This window comes from Numida meleagris, chromosome 3 (assembly GCF_002078875.1).
Source record: "Numida meleagris isolate 19003 breed g44 Domestic line chromosome 3, NumMel1.0, whole genome shotgun sequence".
In the NCBI taxonomy this organism is placed as follows: Eukaryota; Metazoa; Chordata; class Aves; order Galliformes; family Numididae; genus Numida; species Numida meleagris.
This window is the reverse complement of record NC_034411.1, coordinates 80,811,071-80,827,910: the sequence shown is the minus strand read 5'-3', so window position 1 is coordinate 80,827,910 and position 16,840 is coordinate 80,811,071. Positions and strand designations below refer to the sequence as shown.

At 40.4% G+C, this 16,840-nt stretch overlaps 1 protein-coding gene across 7 annotated transcripts in view; it reads right to left on the bottom strand.

Moving 5' to 3' along the window:
• The window catches only part of FILIP1 (filamin A interacting protein 1), a 103,639-nt gene that overhangs the window by 62,723 nt on the left and 24,076 nt on the right, over positions 1-16,840 (bottom strand). For 2 of the 7 annotated variants that reach the window (XM_021391696.1, XM_021391697.1), the window contains exon 2: positions 13,005-13,145. The exons of the other annotated variants lie outside the window; for them this stretch is intronic. The gene's annotated coding sequence lies outside the window, so the exon portion shown is untranslated. The remainder of the gene's footprint in view (positions 1-13,004; positions 13,146-16,840) is intronic. 7 annotated transcript variants of the gene reach the window in all.

Here is a 16,840-nt window from a genome sequence, read left to right as displayed (position 1 = left end):
GATAGTCTAAGAACACTAGGAAGGCAAGATTTGTGCAAAAAGGTATCTTGTTTTAGATCAACTACAGTTTGAGTTGCCTGAGCAAAACAAATAAAAGCAAGCTGAGGAAGGGCCTGTATGTCTGAAACTTGCCTAGTTTTCATATCAGTAGATCAAGTGAATAATATTCCTCTGCTTCCAAATCTTTCCTTTCACTTAAATTCACCTCTGGATTTAGTTTGCAGTTTGTACGTTAGTCAAACAGATGCTTCTTAACATTGTTAACATCACACACTTTGCTGATAAGGATCTCAGAGCAGTAGATTGGTAGTAATGGAGCAAACCCTAAAACACATTGACTAATCAGCTTGGCTAATGTTATGTCAGGCTTGTTGCGGCTTGCTACTTACTTGACTCAGGCCAATGTTATAAATCTCTTGCTCAGATTAGCCTTGTATTTTGGTAGTTTCACACTCAGCGGGAAGATTGGATTTTTATTATCATTGGTTACTCATGCCTTTACTTCATTAACTTAGTGGAACTCAGCCAGCAGCCTCAGTAAGGAGCAAATTAGACCCAAAGTTTTAGAGTGCAAGAGCTTCATGATGAGATTCCTTGCATTGTAGGTCTGCTCCTATCCAAACAATGGGTGATACAGGTATACAATGGCCTTTCACTTCCCAAATGCTTGTGCAGTGTGTTTTTCATCAAATAGCTTGGATTAAACACATAAATTACACTTTCTAAAAACAGTTCTCCATTATAGCCACAAACAATACCTGAAAACCTCAGGAAATCTTTTAGGTCTCAGGTTTGTAATGGAAAAATAAACATTGTACTATGTTTCCTCTCAGATAGGGATTTTCAATTTGTTTAACTTTAGTGGGTTTTTAACTTTCCAGCCATACTTCCTCTCAGGAGAGAGCACTTGGGATTCAATCTGTCTGTATTTTCTGAGTATTTCCTTCTGAGTCCCTGTGGGCCACAGCCTCCAGCTACTTTCATCTCTTAACCATGGCTTATTTTTCATGGCTTACAGTGAATGGCCTCGTGGCTCTAGAACATCCTACATGTTTTAAGAATGAATATTGCAAGTCTGTCTTACACATGTTTTCCACTGGAAAACAGATTATTTCGTTACACTGCTTAGTAACACGTTGTGTTAATGATCTCTCTGTAGAAAGATGACTCAACCTGAAGGTGTACAAGTGAATTTAAATTTAACTCAAGACTAGTTGAGGCACAGCATCCACCTCAAGCACAGCGTAATCAACTATATGCACTGAGCTGGATATGCCAAACTTCATGAAAACCAGTGTGTCACCCTGTCACACCATAACTTGGGACAGCCTCTTTGATCCACCTGTCCCCATGGGAACTGAGATAGCAATTCATGGAGCTTTGTAAAGACTGAACAGTAGTCTATAGGTTTGTAAGCCTGCTAATGAAGAAATGACAAATACATATTTAAAGTGTGCTTTAACTCAGTGTAAACCAAGGTAAGTCCACAAGGACAAATGACAATTTGTGTTTTTTTCAAAAGTCATTAATACAGAGGCAGAGTAGCTTAACCAACTGTATGGAGTTTTCCATCAACTAGCTAATTAGACTATGACTGTCACTAAAAAAGTCAAACCTTTGTAATTTATAAAATTTATTTGGAACTTGCAGATCTACTTTACAGCAAGTCTTACATCACAGTAAGTGTGGCAGACAGTCTGCTACTCAGGGACATTGCCCTTAATAGCATTACTTTGTGTAAAAGCTTGTAAAAATCAGTGCAGCGACACCTACTTTTGTCTCCAGTTAACAATGCTGATACTTCTCCAATCTTATCAAAACACAATGGTGTTGTATGCTGAAGCTGGAGGTGCAGGTGAACTCAAGCCTAAACAATGACAGGAAGGGCTGGAATTTTGATATTCACATAGTAATTTCCAAGGAGTTTGAGGGCCAAAGTCAATGATCCAGCTGTTCCACAGTGCTCTAGGACTACAAAGCAGCTGTAAGACTGATTTCTAATTAGAGCGGTGTGAAGCAGCCAGAACATACCAATGATCTTGGCTTAAATACAGTGTTTGGGAATGAGGGCCTAGTATTATCATTCTGGATATCCATCTGCATTTCTGAAAGCATCATGATAAACAAGAAAAGTTTCTGACCAGTTGCACAACATTATTTTGGTCTCCCAAACTTCGCATATTTGTTGTTTCACCCAGGTTCCTAACTTGGTACTGGGGACACTGCCAATCTAACGCTGCTAACAAATGTTCTCCTGCTGTCCACCCTGATCACATCTCTATGTTTCTTACAGCATTCCTGATTTGCTAAAGGTATTGTGATCCTTGAAGAAATAGCTGGTATGATGTATAATGACTTTAGCATTTAATACTTAATTCTGCTGTTTTTTTTTTTTTCCATCCTTCATCATATTGCACATTAAACTGGAAATCTTTCCTAATAGTCTCCAGTCAAACAAGAAGGCTTTATATGATCAGTCACCTTAATTTCGACATTTATTGGCTACTTGTTTCAATATGTTCTCACAGCATCGGTACTTGGCAGGGGAACTCTTCAATCTCTCCTCTGCTTCCTTCATCTGTTAAGCTTTAAGCATTAAAGACAAATGCTATGATTATTTACTTGAGTCTGTATTGTTGCTTTGGGCACAAATCCTTCAGTTTTCACAAGTTAGCAATCCACACAAAATTTTATGAAATAACCTTTATGTTAGTTTTACTGACACTGGGAGGAAATCTGTGAGGAATTTGCTGAGTAGGATGTCAAGAGAGGGCAGGCTGCTTGCTGTTCCAAACTTTTCCCCCATCGACAGCAGTTTGTTCTCCCCATAGCTCTTTAAATGATGGGTCAGATTAGGCTCTGTTATTTGTGCTATTAGAATCAGAAAATGTAAAAAGGTTCTTTGAATTTAACGTGCAGTCCATCCTGCTAACTGAACACACTGACTTTGGCTCTGTAGTGCTTTCTCCTAGAATAACAATAACAATAAATAATAATAAAAATGTTGTACTAAATAAATAATGTTGATTTACAGCCATTATATGGTTGTTGCCTTTGGCTGCAAATTTGTAGTCTGGAGTTCAGTTGAAGATCTAACTGATTAAGATATCACATGAAAGTGTTGGGTTTCTGACAGGCTAACAATGAATTGCAAGGTCAGTGCAATTGGGTTATTACTGAGCCAAAACTGGAATTGTTTCTCAGCTGTGGCTTTCAGAGCTGTATGATGGGGGAATTGCATCTTTCAGTGGCTGGACAGGCTGTGGGAGTGAGGCAGAGTGTGGCGCAGAAGGGCCTGGTATGTGGCAGAGACTGCCGAGCAGCGCCAGGAGTGAAAGATAAATTAAAATATGCTCCAAGTGGAGATCAAAGCAAATAACTCCCTGATAAATCTGAAACTTCCCATAAATGGGGAAGGGAGCTGGAAAAAATGTTTAAACAAAATCAGTCCACGTCTGCAAGCAATAGGTACCAACAAAACAAAAAAAAAGGATAACACCTTCTCAGACTTCAGGAAGAGAGGAAGATAAGGACATCAAATTGACCTTGTTGTCTTAAAAGCCTTCAGCAAGGACTATCTCACACAGGGATGGATGGTTTTAGCCCCAGGGGATCTGGATAGCCAGAACAAAGGCTGTGTGGCCTCAGCAGTGTGGTCATTACAGGACGAACATTTAGAGGCATAACTGTTCACGCCACCTCAGAGACTGGCTTAAAATTATTACCAGGTAGGCAGTTTTCCTGAACTCTGCAAGTGTTTGTTACTGCTGTTTTGACTGACTTGAAGAAACCAAAGGCAACCAAGGAGCAGTGGGGACTGATGGCTGAGCAGTGCTGCCCCATGGGGCGTGGGTGCTGTGCGAAGCAGACATGTGTCAGACTCCAGACTGTCAACAGCTAAACAACACTGTGCCAAGGGAATGCAGACCTCATTCTTGGTTTGATCCCACAGATGACTCCAGTGTTTGTTTCAGTCATGCTGGTCAGAAGAGAGCTTTAAACCAAGTGACTAATACAATGAAGAACGGAACAAATATCTACCCTTAGCAGTTCTGGAGTTTCCTGAATTTCTAAACTTTGGGAAGTGGAGCACTAATCATTGTTCTCTTGGTCCTCACATGGTCTCTTGTCCTCACACACACCATGACATCTGCAAAAGCAAACAATGAAAGGTCTCTGCTCCTTCTGGCAGTATTATGCATTATGTGTGTGCTTTTGTGAGAGCTTGTGCTGGATGATTAGTGTTGGAGTTTGACACAGAGGTACAGGTATGTTGTGAACCAGGACAATCCTCTACTCAATGAAAAGCCCAAATAACCAAGCTCTAATTCTTACACAGACTAGGAGAGGACTTGTGGCTACTACACAACACCACTGCTGCCTTCATCCTGTCAGCTGGTCTGCCTCTGGAGTTGGAAAAGCACTTATCATACTGGTGCAAGGAGCAGCACCCAATCACATGTGCTGAGCCTCATGCACTGAGGACGAGATGTTTGCATTCACCTTCCTGCTGATACTGCCTGCAAAGAGAGGCGGAGAGGTCATGGCATTGTTTGGGAGCCTACACAGGACAGAGACGCTGCCACATGACAGAAAGGTGTCACAGGGCCTTTCTCATTTTTGGGTACAATACATGGAGTTTTATGGGCAGAAGACATTTGTGTAGCTTTATTATAAGACAGAAGAATAATTTGTCCCTATTAATAGTATCTGATAAAAATGCAGTGACTGTTTTAGATGCAGAACATACATTATTTTCTTCTGTGGGGTCACTGCTAGCTCATTATTCCCTAGACTGTTTTTGTCAGATTTTCCTTTTATGCTGCTAGCAAATAGTGTAGAACACTAGCAAAGTTATAGCAGAAACATGAAAACATGAGGAAAAGCATGAGATTCTGTAAAGCCTTGTTGCTTTATCAAATATTTATCTTATACCTGCTAAAAATGATTTTTAGAACACTGGAGCATAACAGCACATGGATTACATTTACCGAAGAGTATATTCATAATAGGTACTTCACTTGGAAAAAGAAATGAGAGGGATAAGCTTGAGTGTTTGAAAGAAGAAAAGAAAAAGATATCTGAAAATTCCATATTCGGGTGCGATTCTGAATGGGTATAATCTATTTGAAAGCAGAAAATAATTTCACAAAGCTAAGAGGAAACCCAGTCATCACTAAGGCAGATTTATACTGCTTTAACACCATTTTCTTAATTCCAAGATAAACTCTTCTCTGGCTAAACTATGGCACAGCTTTACAAATAACAGCGTTTATGCTGGTATAATTCCATTAATTTTGTCATTTTCAGACAAACTTGTGGTTTCGGCTGGAATACTTTTGCTTGAGTAACACATGCTGACCAAACTAAATAGTAACAGACTTGTTTCACGGGAATTCATGTCTTCCAGGCTTCATCTGGAAAAACATCTTGGATACATGAGGCACGAGGAATGATAAGCTATTAGTTGATCATGCACTCAAAAAAACCCCTCCACTGTTACATATCACTCTACTTGTGTTTTGATTACTATGCTTCCCAGCTGCCAGAAGGTACAAACAGGAGTTATGGAGAAGACAGCTCAGGTAACTGACAGCACTAGATAAACATGCCCCTGGGTGTAGTGGGGGTTTAGGTATTTATACTCCAGATTGGCTGAAAGAGACTGGCCAGGAGCAAACTAGGTGGCAAAAGTGCTCAGTGTTTGTGGTGCAGACTTACTAGTGTGTTCCTGCTGAGTTGGAAGAGATGGGAAGCTGGCTCCCACTCATCCCTCTTCCCAGGCTGTTTACATCCTTCTGGAGTAGCTGATGCCCAGGACTACTCCTGATGTGAAAGAAAAGTTTGGGACTGCAAAGCTCACATCCAGCTCATGGAGTCTGTGGCTGCTCAGCATCAATCAAGACATGACCACCCTTCAAGGGCTGGATCAGCACAGAGTCCTGTTTGATTCTTGCACCTTGCACAGCTTTCAGCCCTTTTGGTTATTCCATTTTGATTGAAAAATCAAACTGTGAACATCAGATGAAGATAAAAATTGCAATGTCACCATCGGTTTCGGTTTGAACCTACTAAACATTTGTTTTATCACCTGACAGCCAGAACGTGCCTGGAAAATGGTAAGAGAGGCGATACAGATTAGCTGGCCTACCAAAGATTCTTCACTCCTGCGAATGGGTAGTCTTTGGTGTTAAGAGAACATTAGTCATTTCTGCTTTGTTGACAGCATGCAACCAAGCTTACAACCTCCATGATCAAATACACTGTGGACTTATGAGCCATGCTACACTTCTTTTAAGTAGTTTTTAGAAGATCACTGTCATTATAACAATGCACTTTCTGCTGCCAAAGTGGCAGAAAACTGCTGAAAGCAGCACTGGACAGGAGCTAGCTGATCATCATCGTGGCTTTTGTTCCCAAGTCCTTTGTTCCTGTACTCACAATGACCAAGCAAAATACCTAAAACCAGTTTACCACTGAGGGAACACAGCATGGAAAGTAAAGTCTGTGGTCCTTGCAATCCTGCATTAACCTAGAAATGTATTTTGACAAAATAACATGGCAAATGGGGAATGCTCTTAGAAAATGAGGAAACTATTATTAGCTTTCTACAAAATCTATTTCAACTTTTCACTTCAAAATTATACTTTATTTCAAAATTAACTTGGATATTACCAAGTGTGAGACAAGACAAAAAGTGAAGCGTCCCAAAAGCAAACTTCAAGGTTTGGGTCCAGGGAAGCATTTTGCTGTCTCTTGCTGACCAGACATGAATCTGTTTTCTTCTCAGTAACTGATTTGCAGAGCTCTGGTTTCACAGAAGCTGGTAACAACTATAGCTATATTTTGCATTTGACTCATTTTTATTTATCTTGTTTTATAAAAATAACAAAAAAAAAAAAAAAAAAAAAACGAAGAAGAAGAAGAAGCATGTAGATATGCCCCTAGATTTTACAGCAAAGAAAAAAATTATGCACAGGACCTGTATCTTCTACAAATATTGTCTCCAAGAGACAACAGTGAAAAAACACATCTGCAGCATCTCAGATTTCAGCTGTCAACCAAAGCAGGGAGCAAGTTCCAAAACTCTCTCAGTGACTCCTTTGTGGGAAGTTTCAGTTGTTGATAGACATAGAGTACCAGCCTGCACATGAATGCCTGGACTATTGGTGAGAGGTGAATTTAACTCCTTTCATTAAACAGAGCTGTGATGTACCTCCCGAGAGGTTCTCCTCTGTCAAGGCTAACTGGTTTCAAAACACAGAGTTAAAAATTCCCTCTGACACTAAACCTGCCCATGGGTTTCACTATCAATTTTGGTGAGTTTACGATAATATCTTTCCTGCTGGAAAAAAAAACAAAACAAAAAACAAAAAAACCAAACACGAATTCTCTGGCTACGTGTATACTGGAAATTAACCATGGCCAGGGCTGCTCTCTGCCTGTGAGGCCAGCTGTCCTGGAAAATCCTTCAGGCTTTTAAGCCTTCTTAGCATCCATAACATGCTGGCTGCTTCCACACTGCTCACTGGGAATAGCTCCTATCCCCTGCTGACTCCCAGACATGCTCTGAGATGGTTAGGGAGGGTGTTAAGTGGCCTATCCAAAAGCGTGCCAGGGACTACTCCAATTGTTTAAGAGCACATTCACTTCTCACTATCTGTGCTCATGCTCTGGCACTGCATAATTTCTAGCCTCTCCTTTTCTCTCCTCCACAGCCGGCTCCTTTACAAACAAAGGAAATGGAAAACTACTCAGCTCTGCGAAGGGAAAGTGCAACTCACCATAAATATAGAGAGAAACAGAGAGAAAATAAACTGAGAGTGGTGGGAAAACAGAAAAGAAAACATATTTTAAGTAAGTTAAGTCAAGGCACACAGAAGTGTACTACTTATCCCAGAGCTGTATTTTTAAGCCAGTACTGATGGATGGTGCAGCAGTTCACTGCAGCTGAAGGAAAGAGGTTGCACAACATCCCCACTTCTCATCAGGCCTCTCATAACTTTTGCTGGGCTTGGCGACACAAAATTTGAGCTCTTCTGCTACATAAACATGAAACTGACAAAAGGAGTAGCACTGCAAGGCTCCAGTGGCTCTTGCATTATTGAAGGTCCTGGCCTTCAGTTGTCATTACCATTTGTAAAGAGGTGAAATGAAAGGAGAGTCTTACTTCATTCCTGGCAGTGCCAGCCTGCTGACTGTCATTATTTCCCTATATTCCTGCAAGCTTTCCACTGACTTAACACGTGGCAAAAAAAAAAAGTAAAGAATCTAAGAGTCTAAATGATTTAAATAATACCAATGCAGACAGGGAGCAGCACAAAAACCTTGAGATACTTCACCTGGGCATTTATAATGGTCTCATATGCTTCAACAGTTTTCCTGTATGGAAAACATTTTTTAGGTGGCTCTCCTAATGTCTTGGCTTCAAAATCCCCAGACAGTTTTGTTTTTCACTTGAAAAGATTGAAGTTAAACAGTTATGCTGCATCTACAGTTTAAGCTGGGTTTGATCTTTTTTGACAATCCTCTCAATGTTAATCTGCTCAAATTTTCATCTGGCTTTTTAGTTCACCATAAGAAGTCAGGCTTAACTGGAAACAGAAGGCAGAGCTGCCTTCGATAGCAAAGGAAGAGAGAGGAAGAGGCAAATAAATATCCCTGTCTGGTCTCGCAATAACAAAACTAAAATTACTTGCTTGCCAGAATCTCTGAACTTCTTAAAATCCAATTTCAACGAGGATAAAATTATGTGAATTGCATTTACCTCACTGTAACTAGAAAAAAAAAAAAAAGGAAAAAAGAAAGATTGAACTTTCTTTTTTTCCACTAGGTTAGAGTAAAAACATCTTTGCTGCTTTTCTTAGAAAGTAATTTCAGTTCAGAGCCATGAAAAGATATTAGAAGGAGCTCCTACAAATGGAGTGGGTGTTTTTTGAGTCTGCCTGAAGATAAAATCATTTGCACTGGCACAAATTCACACTGCTCAGTTTTTAGTACCTCACTTGTGTGACTGGGCTGCGAGTTTAGGTTTCATCTGCAGTCTGCAATCTCTCTGAAATGGAGTCCAAGCTCTCTGAGGCTATGTCAAGACGTCAGGACTGGTCTTATGCTCAGTCACGCAGCCTCAGTGACCACTGCTGAAGCCTGCCACAGCTCCTATCTATCAGGGAAAGCATTCCCTGGCTTTCTTTTCCATAGAAAAAAAATTGCTGTGCAGAGAACAGTGGAACTCCAGCCTCCTTGTAAGTTGACCTGGCTGGAGGACAGCGCTGCATCATGTACCTGGAAAGTGCTGGGAGGTCTCCGCTTTGCCCCTTAGAGATGCAACTGAGTCTCTAAAGAGTCTGTGCCCCTAATCTGGGCACTGCAGTTAGCCGGCTGATAGACCAGAGCTGGGTAGATAAATGCAATATCATTCAGGCTGGTTTGCTGCTGAGTAGAGAGGCAGTGGCAGGTGCCTGGAACCTCGTTATCGGGCACACTGCCTGCTTGGTGGCAAGAGTTAGAACAGGATGGAGGCTGTGGGATGTGCTCCCCTGCTCCCCCACAATCCCTGTCATAACCAATCCTGCCAACTTCATGGTAATGAAGTTACAGTCTCAGTGGCTTGTGCTTGTTTCCATGAGGTAACAAGTAATTTTGAAAACAGCAATAAGCAATGGATATATGTTAGATATTGGGTTTTTTTTAGTTAAAGCAAGTGAAATACATCAGAGACTCATTTTTGTTAATGATAGTAAGTCTGGGGAAAAAAAAAAACCATAAAATTTCCAAATACCTGTTTCCTATGAAGCATATGACAGAAGAGCAATTTGGTTCTCAGTGTTGCTGAAGGGAACTGGTGGCTGCCTCTAAACATTACAGCCTCGTAATGCAAATTGAAAAGATTGATTTGACTTTTCACGAGAAGAACAAAAAGCTTTTTCGTAACAAAAAAAGCTGAGGGGGGGCATATACAGATCTAATTTGTAAATAAGGCAAGAAATCACATAAGAAAGTAGCGTATAGAGAAATCACTGTTTCTCTTCAGTTACTGAAAAACTGTCTGAGAAAATATTTTTCCCAGCACTTATGTAATGTCTCAGCATTACTTATTTGTTTACTTAAGTATTTTTCATCTGCCTTCAAGAAAGCATAGGTGACTGAGAAATTACTTTGGGCTGCTTCTCCCCTGTGTTGTGCGGTGGACCTGTGGCCTTGGCAAGGAGGTGCTGTGGGCAATGCTGGCGGTGACAGTAGCTCCGTCCCATCCTGGCTGCACCGGGAGGGAGCCAGCTCCCAGACCAGGCTGAAGGGCGCTTGGAGAGGCAGAGATTTGCAACAGCCAGAGGGTGAGTGAACCAGGACAACAAGCCAGCACCATGTGAGGAAGGCAGACATTGCCAGGTTCTCTCACTTGTCTTGGGACAACTTTGAATAAAATATTCTTTTTCCCAAATTGTTGGTAAGGATGGGAATAGATCTTAAAAAGCAGTAAGGATACTAGATGAAAATTGATATGCTATCGTGCAAAGACTGTGTGTGGCTTACACAAGAGCTAAATGCCAGTTTTCCTAGGTGTAAATGATGGTTATGATCAAAAGCCTAATCCTTCCTTCTCTGTTGGAATTGCACAAAATGATATTATTAATGCTTTTTAGTTTCTCACTTATGGTTTGGGAAAGGGAAGATTAACCTGTTTTCCTCCTGTAAGGATGGAAATTCACCTCTTGTCATGCTTTTTAAATCTTGTTCTTTCAGCTATCTTAAGAAACAAGACGTAACAAAGTAGTCTCAAATGCTCATTTTTTGCCACTCCTCAATTTATTCTCAGCGAGAATAAACCTTACTCAGGTTTCTATCCCTCATGCAAATATCAAGATGAGCTTTGAGTACAACCTCTTTCCCTGCACAGCCTACCGATAAGAGCTTCTCCTTATCCATACTAGCTCACATGCTTTCAGAAGGGACAGATTTTTTTTTTCCAAACCTGTCCAGCTGAGAGTTAGACCACGGCACAGGGACCTGAGTGGTGAGCACAGCTCTCCAGGAGAGCGCGCTCAGTACAGCTGAGCCTCTGCTGAATGTAAGCTGCTGGGAGTACTTCAATAGGATTTCAGAAAAGTCAGGACAAAGTCCTTGAGTTAAAAAACATATATTTCTTGACTGAATAATTGAGGATATTGCATACCTTAAACCTGAAAGACTCTGCTAAACAAAATGTAATTTGAGAAATATATGCACTTAAAATATTTATCAGCTAGGAAGACAAATTAAATTTATCAATTCATGTTCATTTCTGCTCAGTTACACTATATCTGCAGTCTTTTATTATTTGTATATTACTTTCTTAGAGAAGTTAATTTCAAAATCTGATATCCTACTCTGTCTTTTAAATTCATCCCAAACAACAACATTGAGCATATGTCAAAGAGCACAAATACTAAAAACCATCAGTTTTCCACTTGGCTCTGGGACTATAAAACTGACCTGGGATGAAATTACCATATTTAGAATGTCTCTGTATAGCTAGGAGCTTGCCACATGATTGACCTGAGATGGCTAAAGGATTATAATTAGAGGAATGGGAAAGTCTAGAAAATAAAAATATTGTCAGAACCCAGAATTTAGCATTATGCCCCAGACTGTGGTGCCAGCAGCACACACATCTCCCCTGCACTCAGCACAGCTGCGGTATGAAGTAATGTTGTGTACTTGGCACTTGGCTTCTGCAGGTAGCCAACTACATGGCATTATCCCTGTGCAGTAAACAACAACCAGGCTGGAGAGGTCTGTATGCATACACGTCACTTACTCACCTCCTGTACCTTGAAGAGGTATTTCTAGAAAGGGAAAGAAAAAAAAAAAAACAACCTACAACAGAATTGCTCTTCCCATTGTATATCCCAAAAAGCTGAAAGGTAGCATCTTATTTGGCTTTTCGAAACCTCACTGCAATTTTTCCAAATTCCTAAAAAGATGGTGATTAAGTATGTGGTTTGTTGAAGTAATGGAATAGTTATTGGAGCTCATAACACGTGCACATTTTCAAATAAAAATGAAGATACTGTGGGTTTTTAATCTGGTTAAAAAAAAAATCTATTAACTAGAAACACATCATTAACTGTATTCACATTAACTTTGTACCAGAGAAAAATAAACTTTTCTTTGTGTAATGCTGTTAGGTAAAATAGTGACTATACGAATTTAAGAAAGAAATTTATTTATGCCAAGTAAATGGAAGTTAGCATTATGAGAGACAATATAAAGAAGATTATATCATTTATTGCAGGTTTCAACCAACTGAAAATAGAAAAGCTATACAAGCCATAAAAATTGCACAATGTATAATTTTCAGTTCCAGGAAGACTGTGTGTGCAATCGTTGACTGCAAATGGAGTTGCTTTCAGACTGCTAAGATAGATCTTCTTGGGCCATAATTAATATAGACAATCCCAAGCTTTTCAAATGAGTCAGATATTTTATAATATGATATGATGTTGGGCTTAAAGTTGTGAGATTTTTATAAAACCACTTTTTGAACTGTTTTGAGTTCAAAATTTCAAGGTACACTCCAGTGCCATGAAACATTATAAAAGTGGAAATAAAGATTACTGTATTACCAATATGGTTCTAGCAAAAGGGCTTTTGTAAGAGAGGCAAACAGTACGAGATACTCAGTATGGTCACTGGAGTCTGTGGTGCCTGCTGAAGAGTTCTTCCTTATGCTAACTCCTGAATGCAGGATGCTCATTATTAACTCATAACACCTAGAAGTTTCAGGGAAAATAATTCAAATTACGGATGCCCTCGGTAATTCCTGAGGGCTTTGGCAGCCCTGCAATTCAGATGATCTGCCAAAAGGCAGCAGGTGACACAAGTCATTTTGTTCACCTCCTGGAGCTGACACCTGCAGGTAACTGAAGAATTGCTTTCCAGCCATGCTATTGCAACAGCAACTCCTAAACGTTACTAGTTTAGGAATGGGGCTCCAGGTGGCAGCCGGACAGCCCCTGGTGTACCTGTGTTGAGGGATGCTTCCAGAGCAGGGGCTTCGCTAGAATCTAGGTCCGCATGGGGGAGGAGGGGGCCGAGGATGGAGCTGTCCCTGTGCCATCGCTCTGCTGCTCCCACCTTGAGCTGACTGGAGTCCCTGCTGCTCCCTGGAGAAAAGATAAGGCTCAGGGGCTGCGCACGATGACAAAATGGAGAAGCAGCATCTTACACTTGCTCAGCCTGCTAGCCAGCTAGCCATCTGGAAAACATGGGCTTCCAGATTTAAAATGGTTTCAAGATATATGTTTGTTTGTTTACTTTAAAGATTCCCTTTGACTTTATCAGTGTGTCTCCAAAGCCAGTGCACAGCAACATGACGAATCCAGACTACACCCAGGCAATGCATTTGACAGTACAATATAGTACTACCAATCAAGACAATGAAATCACCTGCTGCCACCTGAGAGCTGGTGCCATAAGTTGAAGTTTTCTGCTTTAAGTTAGCAATCAATATAAAGTAAAACTCTCCATCCAAAAGAGCAACTGTAACAAGTGAAGGAAAAAACTGATAGGTAATGTGCTGTGTTCCTCACAGAGTACACTAGTTTTGCAGAATAGATGCAACTCAATTCAATGCAAAGCTAAAATAAACCACAGAGAAGTAACCTGTCTTGCTCAGCCCATCCTGAAGTCTCACTGCGCATAGTCTGCAGATTTCTAGTTGTGCAGAGGGAATGCACGACTCCCTTGGCTGGGCAAGCTGGGCAATCAGTAGCACAGCAGAAGCTGCAAACCAGTTTCTTGCAGAGCTTGCAAGACCAAAAAAAGCTGGGAACATGGTATCAACTCCAAACAACCAAGTATAGGAGACATAGGGAAAACTGGAATATTGGAGGGCACACGGGGAACAGAGTCATAACACTAGAGGAAGGAAAGGCCTCAGCTGGAAAAATGTTCATTTGTGATTTGATTAGTTTGTGTAAGCAAGCAGAATTTGAATCTATTTTTCACACTCCTTGAATATTGCCCCGACTTTCTCAAATGTGCAGTGCAGTTATTTTATAAGCAATGTTTTCTAGGTTAAAGCCACTTCAGAGACAGCATGGAAAGAGTGGAGTCAGTGAACCTGAGCCATGGGCTGTCTGTGCAGGCTCCCTGGCAGGGCTGTGGTGCCAGAGAGCTTCTGAGGGCACCGAGGTGATGGAGCTCCTTCCTTCAGCAAAACATCTGGTCAAGGAGAACACAGTGTTCTCAAAGGTTCTCATCTTTTTAAAGAATAAGGTAATCATATTGTTCACCACTACAGACTCATTACTATTTAAATCGTTTACAGCATTCTCCTAATAACAACGTAATTGTACTAGGGGTCTTAACACTTAAGGAATGAAGCAGGACTACTGCAGTGTCTAAGCTTAAAGCAGATAGAATATTGCTTGGCACATTTCCTCATTATTTATAAACAAATGGTATATGAATTCTTGCAAAGTATTAAATACCAGCTTGGCATTTGCAGATGACTTTTGTCCCAATTATGTATTGATAAAACACAATTAAGTGGATTTTGAATGATGCAAATAAGTCTCAACCAGCTGCAATCACAGTTACAGTGGTGTTAACCCCTAAAGTTAAACTTGGCTACAGAGACTGTTTCATTGATAAAGATATTTTCTTGAAAATTTGATTTGGAAACTTCAGTCTTGAACAGCTAGTTCATGGAGAAAGTTGATCAACTACTTATTTATTTATCATAGAAAACATTTCCTCTAAGCACCAGGATTCAGGTCATCTCACTGTTACACTCACAAGCTCTGAATCACATCTGACGTGACAGTTTATAAGAGGTAATTTGGAGATAATTTGTGTAAGGCACATAAATAATATAGACAATATAAATAATTTTTTGCCCTACAAATAGTTTGTCTATCAAAAGAGTCAGTGAGAATTTTCTAATTAATTCAAAAAGAGGAAGCAGCAAGATTATTGTCTTTAAAAGTTAGCACACAACTATCTAGAGATGATAAAAGATAGTGAGCTATGTTCTCATAATGAAGATCTTAATTTTCAGTGCAGTTCACAAATTATAAGTAATAAAGAACAGTTTTCTGTCGATCAACTCATACTACTTATTAAGATTGGAAAAAGGGTGGACCAAGGTATAGTAGGCCAAATTCTGACTTCATACAACTCGACTTTTCTGAGTTTACAAAATCACTCTGAATTTTCACTCTGAATTTTCAGCCTGAATGAGATAAAAATCTGATGTACTGAATCAAAAAAAAAGTGGCTTGGTTCATGGTTTTCAAAATCCTTGTTCATAGGAGACAGTTTAAAAACAGGCCCGTCAGAGTACTTTGCCCCCATGATATAGAAAGTCATCTTACGCATATAGTAGCTACTCCTAAATCTTCCCAAGGACAGACAGAACAGTTATGACTTAAATCATTCTGGTCCTCTCAGGTTTTACGAAGCACCAGGATAAGGTGGATGTTTAAAATTACTCTGGAAAATGTTTTACTTTGTTAAACTTTAAAATATCTTGAGATAATATTTATGGCTGTACATGACTTATTCTCCTTTTTAACTAAGTAAATATGTAAAGTAAGTAAAAATGCCAAGTAAATACAGTGAGTAAAACAAACAGGCTAAATATCACCATCTTTCAATTAAAGTACTCCATGTTACACAAAATTGTGTTACTGAAATGCCCATGGGATTCTGCCACTGACTTGAATAAAGCTGGTATTTCATTGCATCACAAAATCACAGTGGTGGAGGTCAGCGAGGACCTCTGGAAATCACCTAGCCCAATCTCTGCTCAAGCAGAGATGCTCAGAGCAGGGCACCCAGGACCATGTTTTGGGGATTTCCAAGAGGAAACTCCACAGCCTCTCTAGGCAACATGTGCCAGTGCTCTGTCACCTGCACAGTAAAGTGTTTTCCTGCTGTTCAGGAAAGATTTCACCCACGATGATCACACAAGCACACCAAAACTGCTCCTGACTACCCACTGAGCTAACCAAAGCAGCAGCTTTGCTACTCCACTGGCACCTTTCACCTAACAGGGCTGCAGAAACATCCCACCCCTTGCACAGCAGGATACCTCTTGGACTCCTCTGTCCCTTCTCTGCTTTTACATGCCAGTCAGTCATGTAGGGTACTAATCTCATGCACTAAGTCCAGTAGTGCATGACATCAAAATATAAGGTCTGTAAAAATTACAATTTAAATGAATAAATGTAAATAGGTCAATTTTTGTTTGTTGCTCTTAGTGCAGTACTGTGAAGCTATTGATTCTCTGTAGATGAGTTTTGGAGAAACCTTTACTTTCATTTACAGTATCCCTTTCTCCCTGTTGGAGCACATTACAGCATTGACTGGAGAACCAAATTTAGCAGGAAGAAAGCTGAAATTTTCTTTTGTATGTTAGTTAATATACTCTAACAAGAGTTTTAGTGAAGTTTCCCTTCTTACTAATGTCTACTTGATCATAATGGTGATATTTTGTCTCATATGTGGACACTTGTATGAATTTTATGCCTTTATTTTAACCAGTTACTCTCAAAATTTTTCTCCACAATTGCAGTTCCATTTAATTTATTGACAGGGTCCTAAGAGCCCAGCGTGCCCTGTGAGCCCTGGGGCTGTCAGCCCCTATCCCAGTGAGGCCACAGCAGGACCAGATCCAGCTCCCCACAGCCAGCCCTGCCTGGCCATGGGCCCTGCCCAGCCTGGCCTCGGCCTAAGTCCCCAAGGAGATGCCTGGTGCCACCACTCCCAGCCCTTGGCCCCCAGGGAGAAACCACCCATGCTGTACCCAACACGCATTTACTTAACTGTGTATTGAATTCCTTCTAGCTGTGGT